Raw genomic sequence first — 19,766 nt, 5'->3', positions numbered from 1 at the left:
CTCCAGGAGCCACCAGAGGTGTAGGGGATACCCCTCAGGTCTCTGCCCCCACAGACGGCGGGGGAGCCTGCAGCTCCTGATCGCCACAGGCTGAAATTATGGAGGTCACTGGAAGTCATGGATTTCGTGACTTCCGCGACCTCCGTGACTACATTGTAGCCTTAGTCATGATATGGAAAAATTTTAGAACCACTGATATAGGGCTTTATAGGAAAATAAGTTTCAATAACCAAAAGGAAGAACTACAGAAAGTCAGCTGAATACTACTAACCAGATCCTGGGTTCAGCTGAACTGCATACAGCACAGGTCAGGGTGAATGTATGGGCTAAACTAGCATAAAGCTCATGTTTTTACTGCTCAGATTCAGGGCTGCTGCATGGCCTTAATGCTAGAACAGTTTGAGTTCAGTGGGGTTGCACAAGTGTAACTGATTGATTCTGTAAATGAAACTTAGTAATGAAGTCTGTGGATAAAGCACAAGAGTAGTAGACTCCAGTGCACTATTTTCATAGTTGTTTTTGCTCTGCAGTGCTAACAGGAGTAAAAAGCAGTAAAATCTTATTTCAGTTATATCAGCAGGTTTGACTAAATCCAAGTACAGATCAGATCTGTTGCCATTATTGTAGTCACTTTTCAAAATAGAACTTCACTTTAAGGAAACATCGTTATATACAAGTTCACTTTTTATGCTAGATTTCTTCAAGACAGAGACACATTCTGCACTTTTCAGAAGCTTTAAACCAGAAATAGTAATTAGAAAAACATCAGTAAATGATTTCAGAAGCTTTGCATTGAGATCATAGTCAAACACATAATTTGTTAAAAGAGCATGGGAGAAAGAACCTCATTGGGAAATGTTGCCAGAGACACGGCAGAGAATATGTCAAAGGACACAAACTATATCATATAACGCCAGGCATAAACTGCTACAGCTCTAATTTATGCTGTGAACATTTTATACATCTCTACAATTTACAAAGTCAGCAGATCTCTCAGTAAATACACTGTAAGCCCAAAACAGGCAATTTAAGAAATAAAATTTCAGTAGAGGCACTGTCTTCAGGTACAGAGTTGAGAGATATGACTACATATGAGGTTTGGAGGAGGACAACTGACCTTATTTCTCTCTCTGATCTGTTAACCTGGGAAAGGTCATCAAGGATGGTTACAGTGTACCATAGGGCCAGGCCCCAAGTAGTTTGGTGGTAGCACAATGTGCTACTATGTGAGGGATCAAAGTTCAGAACGTAGACTTATCCCTTGCTTCCAATGACAGAAGAGGCTGGGAGTGTTCTAGACACAACACAGCTGAGCCCTCAAGGGAAGGAAAAGGTGTTTAAATGTTGTTCCTGAGCAGTACTTTTATATTAATCCAGGAAAACTATTCACAGGCTACCTCTTTCCTGGTTCACTGTGATGTGACGCCTTTATGAGGGATGAATTAAGAGGGGAAAAATGGAAGTGAGCATAGAGGACCCATCTTCCCCAAATTAATGTATTTTAGGATCACTATTCACAAGATGACGACTGCAATAAGGATCTGTTGCATTTCCGTTATAGACTATTTTCAGTGTGGTAATTTCTTAACAGTTGTGTCTGGGCTGAAATCTTTGCAAAAAAACAAGATCTAAGACAAGGAAGAGTAACAACAATTATTTTTTATCAATCAGAAAAAAAGTGGCTTGGCAGTTCTTCAGTTGTAAATAAATAAATAGGAATCTATATATTATACTGTTGCTTTTGAACACTGTCAACCAAATTCCCCCTTTTCCACTCTCCACCATATACATTACACAATTTTAGGCTATCCTAGACTTACCAAGTGTAATTTATACCTTCTTATACCTAAATTTTACTCTCTGTACTAGGTGGGGCAGGTCAAAAATGGAAGTTCTTTTCCATTTAAAAATTTTAAAAAATGTCTTTTAAAAAAAAATTTCCTGAAATTTTCTGACTTTTCCCAATAACATTATTCAAAACCAATAATTTTGGATTTTTCCACTGGAAAAAAGGGAGGGGGAGAAGAGAAGCTGTGAGAAAAAACAAAAGCCAAGAAGTTTTCATTTTAATTTGAATCCATCTATGTTATTTTGTTTAATTGAAAATTGGAAAATTTCAAATGATACAAAAAAATTTGCCAAAAAAAATGTATAATTTGAAAAGACATTTTTGTCAAAAATTTCAACTAGCCATAGTAATGAGACTGAATTTACAGGTTATGGGGCTAGAATAGTGTTTGCAGCAGAAAGAGCAGCTGATGGTAGGTTGTACTTTAAAACAGGCGGTGGCTAATTTTTCCTGCTTTTGGATACTTGTTGTGTAATTTACATCTTACTCCCTTATACCTACTTACACCCAATTACCAACATGTAATTTACTACACTGTACATATTACCTCATAATTTTCCCCTTTGTTTTAAAAATTCACTTTTTTAAGCATGAAACTTTGCAGTTGAATAGTCTGCATTGTGGCTTAATCCCAGCAGTGAGAGGATTTTGCATCATGCATGTATTTTAATAACACAATGGTGTGGAGTTAGAGTTCAGGCTACAACACTATCCCTATCTTTCCCTGTATGTATACTTCTGTCACACATTTCTTAGAATTTCAGGGTTTATGTGCATGTGAGAATTGTGTTCAGGTTGGTTTAGGAGCTCAGGTTGTGGTCAAGTGTGGCTCAGTCAGGGCACGATTAAAGATAAATGAGTGAGGGTCTGTGACTCTGCTGGAAACTGAGGTCAATACTGAAACGGAGACCTGAATTTTTCTGGGAGAATAAAAAGAGTCATAGGAATCTAAGAGGAAATTCACTGAGGGGAGATTTTGAAAAGAAAGCTTTTTTATTTTCATTTTTTGTTTCCTAGGTTTGTTTATTGAGCATCATCAGTGTGCTTGGCACTGTATGGAGCGAAGAGGGGACGTAGATTGTAAGGTCTTTGAGTGCAGACCCTAAGTAGACAAACAAGCAATATAAAACAATACATACATACAGTGACCCACGTCCTGAGAGGATAGAGGCATCACAGCATGGTTCAAGGTGCTGATATATTTTACCGTAGAGGGCAAGACCATCATGATATGCTGCCAAGTATCTTAAAATTTTTTCAGCCTATTAGATTTCACTATACAACATGACTAGTTTGAATTAAGTATATAGGTTGTGAAGTGTTTAATATGATGGGTCAAATTCGTCCTTGCTGTAGTTCCTGTTGAATTTGGTGGAGTTATACAAGAGAGTAATCCAACCCAAGATGTCAAGGGAAAAACCCTCAAAAATAGGGCTAGAAGATTTCTGGAAGTAATAGCTACTTTGGGGTGCTTGAGATGTTTTCATATAAATCCAAAAGCAGGAACTGAAAGTATATTCACAGATAGGGAACGTCAGCATGGGATCTTGATTGAAACATGGTAGAAAAGTGAGTATTAGTAAATAATAAATAATTATTGACGATTATATAATATTTTTCATGCAAAATTTCCCAAAGCACACCTGTGATTATTGAAAATCTGCAACTGGGGAGAAAAGTAGGGACATGCTTTTTAATTCCACTGAAATACCTTGGATACAGAGAACTTTTTGAGGGGACAGCTTGGAAAAATAGCAAATTTATTGCTTAAAAATAAATTACTGTGACTGTACATTTTAAGTAGGGACAGTAGGCATGAAGCGTTCTGACAGTCTGATCCATAAATTACATATGTAGCAGTCATTTTCACCCATTCATGATACTTACCTTTGGGATGGAAAATGGCAGCCATTTAATAGTGCAGAGCTATAACTTAGAACAGCATAATTTAGGACAGGAAGTGAAGAGTATTTTAATCAACTGAAATGCAAGGGACATTTTGGAAGGCAGAATGTATCTGCCTGATTGAAATTTAGCCAAGTCATGATGATAACCGGCCATTTTGAGGAACTGAAGTATAAAAAGAGGAACAGATATTCATGTGCTTTATGATACAAAAGGAGCAATCATAATAAAGGAAGAAAGCAATACAATTCAGAATAAACTAGATAGTTTAGGAACCTGCAGTTCAGTATAGAGAAAATATGAAATAAAAATGAAGGATTGGGGAATGTTATCTGTGGAAAATACTGTCAAACAGTACATGGTGCTTAAGAGCAATAAGACCAAAGACCTATTCAGGGATACATAAATGAAGTTATTGAATTGGAGGTAATTTGGAAGATTATAACATGGATGCTAGAAAGCTGTTAAGCCATTGTGAAATGTAAGGACAAGCAGAAATACCTACAAACTGGAGAAGGGCTCTGCATATGGGAAACGATATCCAGACTTCTTGCTACTGAGAGTAGTTACTATACTGGATAAACAAAACAGATTAGCCATGAGAATAATTGGTATAAGTAGGGTTTGTTTGTTTGTTTGTTAGTTTGTTAAAGAAATACTTTATTGGAAGCAAAACTGCTAACTGAGGTGGGCTGGCTTTCTTCTGTTTTGCATTTTTCTTGTGTTATTGTGTTGAAGAACGAAAGGCATGTCTTCACTAGCAACGTTAAAGTGTTGGCTGTGGCAGCACTGCCGTGGCAACACTTTAACGTGGCTGTTTAGTCGCGGCATAGCGCTGGGAGAGAGCGCTCCTAGTGCTATAAAAAAACGCATCTCCACGGGGGGAATAGCTACCAGTGCAGGGAGCACAGCTCCCAGCGCTGGTGCACTGTCTGCACTGCCACTTTACTGCGCTGAAACTTGCAGCGCTCAGGGGGGGTGTTTTTCCACACCCCGGAGCCAGAAAGTTGCAGTGCTGTAAAGTGCCAGCGTAGACAAGCCCTAAATGAACTCTCTATTCTGCTGATCCTGGTAGTTCTAAGATAATACAGGATAATGATGATGCATAATTGGAATCACAGCCAATTCTGAAACAATGAAACTGGAGCACATGTTTTAAGTGTGTCATATATTTTTTTTATTGCAAAAAACCCTTAGAGAGTATACAAAATTATTGGTAAGGTTTATTTAGCCATTATACAACCATGCCAGTTAGAACAAGGACCATCACCAAAGTGAAAACAAAGGTACTCTTAGGACACCCAAGTTTGAAGTTTTTGGTCATTTTACAGACATTCTGAGTGACATTTGCGTATTTTAAAGGTGTAGGATTTGTGTAAAGAAAGTGTAACAATGTTTTTGGGCATTAGGTCAACTTTACTCCACTTTACTGACTCACACATTCAACCTTTCTAAACAATTTTTGTTTGCAAATTACGACCTGCAAAGTTTAATTTTTAGCAAATGAATATTTAAAATAGATCATTTCCCCCATTTTATAACTCAGAAACAGTGTAACATGTATTTTGTAAAAAGGCTGGGATTTTGTGCACCAGATTGTGTTAGTTTGTAACTCGTGAAAATAGTGATTTATAATTGAAATGCCAATACTTAGCCATGATGACACAAGCAATCTTAATATAATAAGCAGCACTATATTATGAGGTTCACAGATTCAGGAAATGACGGGCCTTATTCACTGCTGCATTACTCTATTTTTATGCAGGTATCACTCCATTGATTGGTGTTAAACTGGAATGATGCAATGAGGAGTACTTGTGGCACCTTAGAGACTAACCAGTTTATTTGAGCATGAGCTTTCGTGAGCTACAGCTCACTTCATCGGATGCATAGCATATCGTGGAAACTGCAGAAGACATTATATACACACAGAGACCATGAAACAAAACTTCCTCCCACCCCACTCTCCTGCTGGTAACAGCTTATCTAAAGTGATCATCAAGTAGGGCCATTTCCAGCACAAATCCAGGTTTTCTCACCCTTCCCTCCCTCCCTCCCCCCCACCCCCCCCACACACACACAGACATACAAACTCACTCTCCTGCTGGTAATAGCCCATCCCTCTTTGAAACCTCTCTTTATAATGCACATGATAATCAAGGTGGGTCATTTCCACCACTAACCCAGGAACCTATCCTTGCAACAAAGCCCGTTGCCAACTGTGCCCACATATCTATTCAGGGGACACCATCACAGGGCCTAACAACATCAGCCACACTATCAGAGGCTCATTCACCTGCACATCCACCAGTGTGATATATGCCATCATGTGCCAGCAATGCCCCTCTGCCATGTACATTGGTCAAACTGGACAGTCTCTACGTAAAAGAATAAATGGACACAAATCAGATGTCAAGAATTATAACATTCATAAACCAGTCGGAGAACACTTCAATCTCTCTGGTCACGCAATCACAGACATGAGGGTCGCTATCTTAAAGCAAAAAAACTTCAAATCCAGACTCCAGCGAGAAACTGCTGAATTGGAATTCATTTGCAAATTGGATACTATTAATTTGGGCTTGAATAGAGACTGGGAGTGGCTAAGTCATTATGCAAGGTAGCCTATCTCCCCTTGTTTTTTTCCTACAAACCCCCCCCAAGACGTTCTGGTTAAACTTGGATTATTGCTGTGCACATTGTAAGATGAGCTATTGCCAGCAGGAGAGTGAGTTTGTGTGTGTGGTTTTTGGAGGGGGGTGGGGGGGGGGGTGAGAAAACCTGGATTAGTGCTGGAAATGACCCACCTTGATTATCATGCGCATTATAAAGAGAGGTTTCAAAGAGGGATGGGCTATTACCAGCAGGAGAGTGAGTTTGTATGTGTGTGGGGGGGGGGAAGGGTGAGAAAACCTGGATTTGTGCTGGAAATGGCCCTACTTGATGATCACTTTAGATAAGCTGTTACCAGCAGGAGAGTGGGGTGGGAGGAAGTTTTGTTTCATGGTCTCTGTGTGTATATAATGTCTTCTGCAGTTTCCACGATATGCTATGCATCCGATGAAGTGAGCTGTAGCTCACGAAAGCTCATGCTCAAATAAACTGGTTAGTCTCTAAGGTGCCACAAGTACTCCTTTTCTTTTTTCGAATACAGACTAACACGGCTGTTACTCTGAAACCTGGCAATGAGGAGTCAATCCCATGTGTGTAGCTTAATGGTTACTTTCTATATTTAGCTGAGTTTGAAGAATTTTAGTGCTGCATAACAGAGAAGTTGATAATATAAGCTGTAACTGGGCACAGTGTGGATACTCTTCCCTGCTCCCTCCCTGGACAGATCTGGTAGTGAACCTCATCCCTCACTTACAATGCAACCCTCTTTTAATGCAGTCCTGCATCTCTCCTGAATACAAACTTATGCTTTATTGCATAGTGCTTCTTCTGAAGTGGACAAACGTGCAGACAGTGAGGGCTAAGTAAAGGGTATTTGCACTTGAAATAATGGAAGACAAATGCAATTTCATAGCAAAAGCAGTATTATCCCTAATTACACTGCTTATAGTGTCAGAAAGCATGAATTTTGTCTTTAATATATTGGAAGTTCATTTGGGGACATAAGGTTTTCTTCTTTCCAGAATTTTGAACCTTTGTACAAAATTAAGGCTTCAAGAATTCAAAGTTGTTTCATCATAAGTGTATCAGGATCTGCTCCCCTGTCAGTGCTTGCATGCAAATGTAAGCCCTGATGCTGCAAAAGAGCCCGACTGTGCAGAGTTCTGTTGAGTTCAATGGGGCTCTGCACAGGCATGGAGATCCACCTACACAGAGCTCCTTGCAGAATCAGGGCATTACACATTATTAATGGGTACTTTCCTACCCATTTCAGGTACTTAGAGGCAAATCTTACTTTCCATCTCCATGCAGACACAGAAGACCCCAGTTGCACCAGCACTGCTGTGATACCATTATAATCCCCCACCCAAGAGAGGCAGGATTTGGGGAGCATACACGGAGGCTGTACAACACCGGCACACTGCAGAACATGGTTTATAACCAAGTTTATTTTGAAAGATTTAGCAACTCTTAAAAAATTACTACACAGGTTTAGCTCAGAGATTTTATTGTGTTGCTATAATACTTGCTTAATGAGCACAGGAACAAAATCACTTGTAAGTCAAAAACTGGACATTCATTTAAAAGTGTAAGTCAAAAGTGGGAAGGGAAATCAAGTTGATGAACCAACCCCTAGGCAGAAATTAAGCAAAGGGAATTTTTAAAAAAAAAAAAGAAGAAGTGATCCTACATGACTACCTGCCATATTTGTGAACTGTTTCTTTCAAAATGGTCCCAAACCTACATTGTGCTGAGAAACTTCAACTCTTGTGGTCTTCAAGGGTTTTGGTTTGCATCTTTGATATAATGAACTTCTAAAATGTGTCCTGTAAGGGGCAGCATTGGGGAGCAGATATATTTGGATAAACATTATTTATATACACGGTTCAGTGTGGTGTGTTTAAAGAACCTATTGTAAGTAATGGAATATGAGTGCTCAAAAGATGGATGTTTTGTGTCAAATCATGAGTTTTCTAAGTGTAACTGTATGTATACTTGAGGATCATAATTGCTGAGCTGTAGTCAACGTTATTAGAAATTGGTCAGCTAAAACTCTAAAACCATTGAAACCTGTGAATGTGGGATGTCTGAAAGCACATAGGAAAACTGCTTTTTGTTGGCCTACCTAACTGGCACTGCCACCTTGGATTACTTTTCTCCAAGAAGCATCAAGATAAGTCATTTTCAGGAATAACATTACATCTTACACTAACACTAATTAACTAATGCTGAGAAGTCATTCCTGGAAATACCTTTTTAGGGATTTAGGGATCCCTACACTTTTTAGGCCATGTCTACACTAGCAATCTCACAGTGCCACAGCTGTACCGATGCAGCTGTGCCGCTGTAAAATCGCTCGTGTAGCCACTCTGTGCTGATGAAAGAGAGCTCTCCTGTTAGCATAATTAAACTACTTCCAATGAGCGGTGGTAGCTATGTTGGCAGAAGAGCCTCTCCCGCTTACATAGTGCTGTCCACACTGGCGCTTCTGTTGGTGTAACTTATGTTGCTTAGAGGGATGTTTTTTTCACACCTCTGAGCGACATTAGCACTTTTGTCAGTATAACTTATGTAGACATAGCCTAGAAACATTGCTGCCTATCATGACATAATATGGCATCACTCTGGGGTTCTGTGTACCTGCCGGTTAGTCTTGTGTATTTATTTATATATATATATATAGCTATGTACTTTCTAGTATTTTATTAATGCTGCTCTGTTACCTATTGACTTCACAACTTTTATAATGTTCTTTTAATATTTTTTAAATGTTACAAATATATATCTATCTCTAATGTACCAGTCACTTTGTGGTATCTAGGTGCCAAATACAAGAACTTTAAGCTGCTGTATTCTTGGGCTGTCTTCCCTGTTCTGCCCTTGATGGGTTATATAGTCCATAAGTTGTTTTTTGCTGGGGGTGGGGAGAGTGCGGATATTTATAGAAAAGGGAAAAGGATGGTTGGACTGATATCATAGAATCATAGAATATCAGGGTGGGAAGGGACCTCAGGAGGTCATCTAGTCCAACCCCCTGCTCAAAGCAGGACCGATCCCCGACTAAATCATCCCAGACAGGGCTTTGTCAAGCCTGACCTTAAAAACTTCTAGGGAAGGAGATTCCACCACCTCCCTAGGTAACGCATTCCAGTGTTTCACCACCCTCGTACTGCAAAAGTTTTTCCTAATATCCAACCTAAATCTCCCCCACCGTAACTTGAGACCATTACTCCTTGTTCTGTCATCTGCTACCACTGGGAACAGTCTAGAGCCATCCTCTTTGGAACCCTCTTTCAGGTAGTTGAAAGCAGCTATCAAATCCCCCCTCATTCTTCTCTTCTGAAGACTAAACATCCCCAGTTCCCTCAGCCTCTCCTCATAAGTCATGTGTTCCAGTCCCCTAATCATTTTTGTTGCCCTCCGCTGGACTCTTTCCGATTTTTCCACATCCTTCTTGTAGTGTGGGGCCCAAAACTGGACACAGTACTCCAGATGAGGCTTCACCAATGTCGAATAGAGGGGAACGATCACGTCCCTCGATCTGCTGACAGTGCCCCTACTTATACATCCCAAAATGCCATTGGCCTTCTTGGCAACAAGGGCACACTGTTGACTCATATTCAACTTCTTGTCCACTGTAACCCCTAGGACCTTTTCTGCAGAACTGCTGCCGAGCCATTTGGTCCCTAGTCTGTAGCGGTGCATTGGATTCTTCCATCCTAAGTGCAGGACTCTGCATTTGTCCTTGTTGAACCTCATCAGATTTCTTTTGGCCCAATCCTCTAGTTTGTCTAGTCCCTCTGTATCCTATCCCTACCCTCCAGCGTATCTGCCACTCCTCCCAGTTTAGTGTCATCTGCAAACTTGCTGAGGGTGCAATCCACACCATCCTCCAGATCATTTATGAAGATATTGAACAAAACCGGCCCCAGGACTGACCCCTGGGGCACTCCACTTGACACCGGCTGCCAACTAGACATGGAACCATTGATCACTACCCGTTGAGCCCGACAATCTAGCCAGCTTTCTATCCACCTTATAGTCCATTCATCCAGCCCATACTTCTTTAACTTGCTGGCAAGAATACTATGTGAGACCGTGTCAAAAGCTTTGCTAAAGTCAAGGAACAACATGTCCACTGCTTTCCCTTCATCCACAGAGCCAGTTATCTCGTCATAGAAGGCAATTAGATTAGTCAGGCATGACTTGCCATTGGTGAATCCATGCTGACTGTTCCTGATCACTTTCCTCTCCTCTAAGTGCTTCAGAATTGATTCCTTGAGGACCTGCTCCATGATTTTTCCAGGGACTGAGGTGGGGCTGACTGGCCTGTAGTTCCCAGGATCCTCCTTCTTCACTTTTTTAAAGATGGGCACTACATTAGCCTTTTTCCAGTCATCTGGGACCTCCCCCAATCGCCATGAGTTTTCAAAGATAATAGCCAATGGCTCTGCAATCACATCCGCCAACTCCTTTAGTACTCTCGGATGCAACACATCCGGCCCCATGGACTTGTGCTCGTCCAGCTTTTCTAAATAGTCCCGAACCACTTCTTTCTCCACAGAGGGCTGGTCACCTTCTCCCCATGCTGTGCTGCCCAGTGCAGCAGTCTGGGAGCTGACCTTGTTCGTGAAGACAGAGGCAAAAAAAGCATTGAGTACATTAGCTTTTTCCACATCCTCTGTCACTAGGTTGCCTCCCTCATTCAGTAAGGGGCCCACACTTTCCTTGACTTTCTTCTTGTTGCTAACATACCTGAAGAAACCCTTCCTGTTACTCTTAACATCTCTTGCTAGCTGCAAATCCCGGTGTGATTTGGCCTTCCTGATTTCACTCCTGCAAGCCCGAGCAGTATTTTTATACTCATCCCTGGTCATTTGTCCAATCTTCCACTTCTTGTAAGCTTTTTTTTTGTATTTAAGAGCAGCAAGGATTTCACTGTTAAGCCAAGCTGGTCGCCTGCCATATTTACTATTCTTTCTACACATCGGGATGGTTTGTCCCTGTAACCTCAATAAGGATTCTTTAAAATACAGCCAGCTCTCCTGGACTCCTTTCCCCCTCATGTTATTCTCCCAGGGCATCTTGCCCATCAGTTCCCTGAGGGAGTCAAAGTCTGCTTTTCTGAAGTCCAGGGTCTGTATTCTGCTGTTCTCCTTTCTTCCTTGTGTTAGGATCCTGAACTCGACCATTTCATGGTCACTGCCTCCCAGGTTCCCATCCACTTTTGCTTCCCCTACTAATTCTTCCCGGTTTGTGAGCAGCAGATCAAGAAGAGCTCTGCCCCTAGTTGGTTCCTCCAGCGCTTGCACCAGGAAATTATCCCCTACATTTTCCAAAAACTTCCTGGATTGCCTGTGCACCGCTGTATTGCTCTCCCAGCATATAGCAGGGTGATTGAAGTCTCCCATGAGAACCAGGGCCTGCGATCTAGTAACTTCTGCGAGTTGCCGGAAGAAAGCCTCGTCCACCTCATCCCCCTGGTCTGGTGGTCTATAGTAGACTCCCACCACGACACCACAACATTGCTCACACTTCTAAACTTAATCCAGAGGCTCTCAGGTTTTTCTGCAGTTTCATACTTGAGCTCTGAGCAGTCGTACTGCTCCCTTACATACAATGCAACTCCCCCACCTTTTCTGCCCTGCCTGTCCTTCCTGAATAGTTTATATCCATCCATGACAGTACTCCAGTCATGTGAGTTATCCCACCAAGTCTCTGTTATTCCAATCACATCATAATTCCTTGACTATGCCAGGACTTCCAGTTTTCCCTGCTTGTTTCCCAGGCTTCGTGCATTTGTATATAGGCACTTGAGGTAACCTGCTGATCGCTCCTCTTTCTCAGTATGAGGCAGGAGCCCTCCCCTCTCATGTGCTCCTGCTCGTGCCTCCTCCTGGTATCCCACTTCCCCACTTACCTCAGGGCTTTGGTCTCCTATAAACTGTGTTTTTTGAAAACAAACTTCTGCAAATAGATTAGTCTTGCATTTGCCTACCCTACACTTTCCCCTCTACAGTTCTGACTGGTGCCACTGCAGATGCAGTTCCAGTAGTGGTAACAACAGTGGCAGTTCTTATGAAAAGTAGGACACTGGCTGCTGCTGCTCGGCTTTTTATCTTTGTGTCCTAGGAATGCTTATTTCTTCCTGACATCAGGGAAGCTTAGTGACAGCATTTTCTGTTTAAGATTTTGAGTGTTTATTTGTAAGTACACACTTGCTTGTTATCATCAGCATAATGTTGACTGTAATATCCAATTAAATCAGTGCAGTTACTTGACGTGTCACCTGAGAACAGAAATTATTTCCCTGAGTTTGTTTAGATGACTACCAAGATTTGTTGACCCAATGCTGAGAGTTAAATATGGTGAAGCTCAGATCCATATTTAGCTAAGGGACACCAGAGCATGCCGTAAGGGACCTTTGGGCCGAGCTTCCTTTGTGATCCAGGGACCTCTTGATCCCAGTTGGCAGAGGACACAGGGGTGCATAGGATTACAGGGGTCTGCTGGGTCTGATCTCGAGATAATAGTTGTCAAAGGGTATCATGTAACATCTCCAATGAAAGCCTGTGTCACACTAGTCAGCATAATCACTGTGAAATGTATGAACAGATAGTATGTAAGGAGTTATGTATCTACACTGAAAATTATGCTCTTAAAGTCTATGAGTTGGGATTGGAAGGTGATAAAATTTCTTTTGGACAGTTGACACTTATTTATCTGTCTTGCTGTATGTAAATTGAGTATTCTGTACTTTACTATGAATGCCTATTTACACTCTGAGCAAAATGCTAATCAAGTGATTGCAAAGTCTCCAGGGGAGAGTCTAGATAGGAAAAAACAAGCAGCGGGAGTTACTCTGCTTACAAGTGAAGACAGTGAATGATTGGAACTACATCTGGGGTTCATAGGTACGTGCAGGTATCATTCCCTGAGGGGACAAGCTGCCAGGTGGCTTGTCTTATGAATGGAGGCTCACAGGCGATCTCGCAGTTTGATGCTGGGAGAGAAATTCTGGGGGCGCTAATCTTTATGAGACAGGGGAATATCGTGTTAGGTAAGTTTAGGCTCTAGAAAGCATGTTATGATTTTATTTTACATGTAACCCTTTGTTTCCATTAATTCTACTTGCATCTTCTCAAAACTCTGTTCTTTATTCAGTAAACTTTTACTTGTTTTCACTGTAAACAACTCCGACTGCTGTGTGTTCAAGAGAGTGGTGATCCTGAGACGAAACTGGTAAGCCAGAGTGTACTGGTCCTTTGGAAGCAGTGATCTGTGAATTCTATGATAGTCCAGTGGAACTGGGGCTGGATACTGCAGGGGGATACTCAGAGTCCTTAGGGATAGAGTGTGCCTAATGCTTGCCTGCAAAGGGTCAGTGGAGCCTGCGGAGGCTGAGAGGGGAGTGCTTGTGTTGCCTGTGGCTGGTGGAGTCAAGGAGCTGACTCCTGACAGGTACAGACAAGGCTTCCTCATGCTAAGGGCAGGTGGTAGTGAGCTGCCTCACAACTCTGGTATACCTGAGAAGCATCAAACTCTCCCCCTGCTACCATCTCTATACTAGGCTCCCAAGGGAATCTCTATTGATATCCCAGGGGGCTTCCAGAGGAAATAAAGACCCATGTGGGTCACATGCCATAGAGAGAAATAGAGCTTCTGGAGAGCCCATCCTGGAGCCCCAGGCCAGCTCCTTCTTTGAGGCCCCGAAAGGGCCCATGAGGGAGAGGGAAGACAATAAACCCAGGCTCTTTGAGGAAACGGAGATCACCACCAATTCAATATTTTCAGAGCCATCTCTGAGCCCACTTTGGCTCCCTTTTCTGAAGCAGGATTATTAGGGAAAAGTTCCCAAAGGGGACATAAACAGAGCTGATTTTATTTATTTATTTCCTGAGCCCACCTTCATGAAGTGCAACACAGTGGATAATCCTTAGCACCTCATTCCCCTGCTCACCTTCAGAGTATAGCATGGCAGATCAATGCAGAAAAGACCAGGCCAACAGATGTGTGCTTCAGTGAACCAGAGTTTTTGTGAGACCTATCCAGTAATTCCTGTTCTCCCCTCCACATCTCACCATGTCACATTCATCGGCAGAGATCGAGATCCCATTGTATATTGTCTGCTTCTTCAACTAGTGAGTGCAGAGAATGGTGGTAGTGGAGGGGAGTGGGTGGCATAAAGCCAGCTACGCTGATGATATGCCAGCTGATGATTTTCCTGCGATAGGGAAATTCTCCACAGCTCCTTCATGTTGGTTTAAGGTCCCTTTGCACAACTCCAGGTTGAAGATCTGTACCTAAATCTTTAGTCACCCGAACATGGCTTTTATATAAAAGTAATTTTACTGATCTATACGTATATTCGTTTCACATTGAGCACTGACAGCATGTGCAACACCTTAAAAGTCAATGACGTTGTACAGGTTGTAAACAGAAAACTTAGTTCTGAATGTTTTTATCAGAAGTATCTGGAACACCTTTCATTATAGCCATAAATTTCTTAAAGTTAAATTGCAAAGCTAAAATAAAAAATGATGTAGGCACCAAAGTATGTGCTAAATGCCCAGCTAAGGTGTTAAGGGCATACAGCACAGAAATAATTAGTTTAACTTGCTTATAATGGATTGCATGGGACTAACTATCAGTGAGATCACAGAATGATGCATTCTGGAATTTCTTCAGTGAACTAGAAAAGGATTAACTGATGGCAAAACAATGGATTTCTAAAATAGCAAGCTTAAATTTATTCAGTGTTTGTCCCCACTTGTTGGGAAATGGGGGGATCTTGGAAGAGGGGAAGGAGATTTGCCAAAATTTCTGGGTATATCTCAGTTTTCCTGTAAATTTGGTTGGTATTTTTCTTCTATAGAAATGTCCCCTGAATTTTTTTTCCCTACAAATGCAACTACAATTTTTTTAAATCTGAAAGAGAAAAATATCAACTCAAAAAGGTTTTTCATGCTCAAAACACCACCTCCTACTGCACATTCCCTGCAGTGCAATATTTTAGACCTTGTATTTTATATATTCAGAGGAACTCCCAATAGAACATTTGCCTGAGAATGGAGTGCAGGATCAGGCAAAAAATGCATTCATGAAATATTTTTATTTGACCAAATTCTGTGCCAACTCACACCCTGGGCAATCCCATTGGCTTCAGTGATTCAGCATGTGATGTGTAGTTAAAGAATCTGTCTTGTTGCCATTTGCTCCTCCTTCAGAACTCAGTCATGTGGGGTATAGAGCATCCTTAACTTCCATCAACCTCCGTGAGAGTCAAGGGTGCTCTGCATTTTCCAGGATTGGACCCTTAAACAGTTTTTGCTGTAAAAAAAAAAAAAAAAAAGTTAATTTCTGTTTGTATTCTGTGTTGTGTTCTTTTCAGATGAAACAGTGAAATGAAAATTTCACTTCATTCACTGTTAGGAAAAGCATGTTTTTCAACATCTCCTTTGAACATCATCCATGCATTAGAATATTTTAAAGTGTATTTTTAAATAATGACTGGCAACCTCTGAAACACCATTTCAGCTTGAATGAGGTCATATGCTACCAAAATACTGTTCATATTAGGAAACTCACATGAATTGAAAGTAGCACAGCTATAAAAGGGAAGGCAACAGGTGTTTTGTTAGATAGCAAATACTGATCATTTTACTGCTCTTTATATATGTGTAAAATAATTGATACTTCATATTTTAAAAAATTACAAACTTGTACCAGATATCAATAAGCTGCAGTGTTTCTAATTTAAGGTATGATTACTTTAAAATCTTTTGATGACTAAAACATGATATCCTGTGTGTCACTCTTCTAGAGGAGTTCAGGTTTCATAATGTGATATGGGATCAAAAGAATTTTGCTTGGGTACCAAACATCTGATGACTAAGAGCAAGTTGGCAGGAAAACAGGGTACAGCACCACTACCGTGCTTCTACAGGAAAAACCGGAGGGATTATCAGCATTCTGAACTTTTCATAGAGATTAGTGTAAAGTGTATATTCAGCCTGTTATGAATAAGTATTTACTGTGCTGCACCAGATCGTGGAGTAGTTTTCCTGAGTGCAGTGGGACTGCTCACAGGAATAAGAGCTATATGATTGGGCCACTAGAGTCTGTTCCCAAGTTTTACAGTGCCTTAATAGGAATTTGAGCATGTAACCTAATTTCACTAAGACTCAGTTTTCCTTTTTTGTAAAGTGATTTTGAGAACTTCATATGAAAGGTGCTATATGAGTGCATGTTATTGCTTGATTTCAGCTTTAACTGAATTTTTTATAATATTACATCCCCAATAGTAAACAGGTTAAAAATAATTACAGAATGATAGTAATTATTCAACCTAACATTTCAGATACAGTGCTGTATATGTAAAATGTATTAATGTTAAAGTTTGAAGGATAGGGTCTCAGAGGAATCAGGGAAAACTCCTCTTAAAATGTGAACTCAAACATTTGAAAATATGTCTAAAAATCTAGTTTGTTTATGAGTTCTTTAGATGGCCAGTCACATGACCACCAAGTCAGGATCAATGCAGTCACAGAAGTCCATGTCATTGTGCGCTTGGTTTTAGTGGGACTACTCACATGAGTAAGGGCTGCAAGATAAAGCCCTGGATTCTTGACTCCCAGTGTTGTACTGTCAGACTACATTGTCATCCACATAGTACATACAGCAGTAGTTCCAGAGGACTACTTATGTATAAAGCACTGAAATTTAAATGTGATACAAGGTTTTTTGGTTTGTATAGTTTCTGTGTCCCATAGGGTGACTTGCTGCCCTGCATGGTACTAAACTGACTGAAAGCGATGGGCGAGAATTGTTTTACGTTTTGGGAGTTAAGCACTGTTAAGACTGCCTTCTTTTGAAATGTGTGAAGAGTAATATGGGATTTCATCAGAAACACTGATATATAATAAATGGAGAATATGATATAACATGGTTATAATAGATAGAAAATACCAAAATATTATGTATTGAATTTGGAAATACATGTACTATTTACACTGTGATCTGGTAGTTGTGCACTGTCAGTCAACAGTTTTGAAAAGTCATCCATGTGTCATTCATGTGTCAGCGTTTCTGCCTCATCTTGGGCATGCCAGATAGATTGCATGTGTATGACCTATGTTAGTGAGTGATTAAGAATCTTGCTGTCTTGGTTAGTGAAGGTAAGTCTTGTTGGTGCTTAAATACCAAGGTTTTGTGCATCTTAGAAATACCTTACATAGGGCCTGTTCTTCACTGCATTGCACCTTGTGAGTTCATTCAGACCTCTGCCAACTAGGTGTAAATGCTATCTATCTGATTTATTTTACATCCACTTTCAATGGGTGCAAGTAACTACACACAATACAAAGCAGGAGAGAATCAGGCCCTATGAAAGAAATCCTGGCATTGAAGTCCATGGGAGTTTCACAATAGATTTCAGTGGGGCCAGGATTTCATCCTATGTCTGTAAACCAAGTACATCCTTTAAAAATAATTAGTCCTCTAGTTGGAGAAAGAATCCCTCATTGAGATCAATATTACATGGTGGTGCTATTTTATAGCAAAATTTCAGTAGCAGTAGTAGTTGTGAACAAAGCTAAATCTTCCTCCAAAATTAGATAAATAGAGATTATTATAAATATCTTTTCAGAAGTATATTTACAGCTAAGAAAGAAAGATGAGCTCACTGATGAGTGTAGAAGTCAGGGGCATGTTCATGCTTTGAAATCATTGACTGGATTCCCCTGGCCAGATTCTTGTTCCTGTTGTGGTGGCACAGTGAATCTAGAAAACAGGCTTAATCAGCTATCAGGGGAATCCCTAGGTAATGCAGAGCCTGCGTGGTGCTTCCACACCACCTCCTCTAAGCCCCCAGCACAGGTGCCTTTCCTGGAGGAAGGGGAGTGTAAGCAGAGTGTCTCTGTGCTCCAGTTATCTCCAGGTATGGACCAGCCCCTTGGGTCACAGGCAGCTAGATTGGAGCAGCCAAAGGGTAGCTTTGATTTATGCTGGGACTGGATCAGTTCCTGGCCAATACTAGGTTGTGGGGGGAGACAGAAGGTTGATTTAATGCTACCTTTGCAGCTCCCCCTGCTCTGCATCTAGTACCCCTCAGATGAACCAGAGACTCTGGCCCCAGATGTGCTGTACTTGAGACATTCCAGAATACGGGCATTTGGGATAACCTGTCAAATTGAATTTATTGTTTTTTTTTTTAAATATTTTGAAGGTAGGGAAACTAATTTTTTTTTTAAGTGTTGTTGTAGTTATGTTGGTCCGTGGGTCCCAGGATATCAGAGAGACAAGGTGAGGTAATATCTTTTATTGGACCAACTGCTGTTGGTGAAAGAGACAAGCTTTTCTTAATTAAAAAAAACACAGTATAATGATAGGCTCAGCGGATATATTGTCAGTCAATCTCCTGTCCTATAGTATCCTTTGCACTTTCAAGGATCTCGGTTATCCAGAAGAATACATACAACCAGCAGGGTGTTTAAGCTTTGCTTGTTGTAAGTGCATCAGTCTGGACAACTGCTTCTTTTTTTCACGGCATTTCCAGATTCAGTTACTAATTACCCTGCTTGTAGTTACAAAACTGACTGGCAGTGTCAGAAATAGCAGCAGAATCTACAAGCTGTTAGTTTTAAGTCAATTGCAATTTCAATTCCTGTCCAAACTATTTGTAAATAAATCTGTCTTTAGAATGTACTTATAATGAAGACTATACAAGACTCTAACATACTACTAAAATTAATCCATTGTCTCTTTAATATAATAATTCTATCATCTGTTGTTAGACAGTCTGTTATTAGACACTTTACCAAAGCCATTACAAACCTAGCCTAAAACACCAAGCCTCATCCTCATTGTTAGCTTTGATAGTTGCCTCTATCATATAATAGTTTGCATGTGGCCAGTCCAAGTTGGCAATGTCACCCCAAGCTGATTCGAGCCACAGACATTTTTGCTGACTGGAGTCATGCTATCTTTGCCAGTTTGCTGGAATAGACACAGACACTGATTGGGTCATGCTGAAAACATTCCTGTCCTGTGAAGCAAGTCTGTTTGTATTTTAGGTTTGCCAGGACTAATGAATTAAAAATCTTGAAAATCTCTCCACAGTTTGCTGCTTAATAATGCCTCTGTCAGAAAGATTTTTTTCCCTCTGAAGTATGACAACATCATAAATCTCGTTGTTGGAAAGGAAAGGAAGGGAGAGTGGAATTGCGAAAAAAAGCGGAAAAGGGTGGTCTTGTGGGACAGCAAAGCCTATGGGAAGTGCAGGTAGCAGCATGTTGCCTTAACAGCTGTCTCAGCTTCTCAGACTCTGTCAGTTTGTTGCGATGTAGCAGGTGCAGCCTTTTCTTTTATTGAATCTTTACTCCATAAAGGCAACGACAAG

At 40.8% G+C, this 19,766-nt stretch overlaps 1 protein-coding gene across 7 annotated transcripts in view; it reads left to right on the top strand.

Moving 5' to 3' along the window:
* Positions 1-19,766, top strand: part of MAP3K7CL (MAP3K7 C-terminal like) — a 115,769-nt gene that overhangs the window by 9,724 nt on the left and 86,279 nt on the right. Inside the window, exon 3 of one of the 7 annotated variants that reach the window (XM_043538309.1) lies at positions 12,387-12,452. The exons of the other annotated variants lie outside the window; for them this stretch is intronic. The gene's annotated coding sequence lies outside the window, so the exon portion shown is untranslated. The remainder of the gene's footprint in view (positions 1-12,386; positions 12,453-19,766) is intronic. 7 annotated transcript variants of the gene reach the window in all.

This window comes from Chelonia mydas, chromosome 1 (genome assembly GCF_015237465.2).
Source record: "Chelonia mydas isolate rCheMyd1 chromosome 1, rCheMyd1.pri.v2, whole genome shotgun sequence".
Classification (NCBI taxonomy): Eukaryota; Metazoa; Chordata; order Testudines; family Cheloniidae; genus Chelonia; species Chelonia mydas.
The sequence above is the reverse complement of the archived record's forward strand: the minus strand, read 5'-3'. Positions and strand labels throughout refer to the sequence as shown.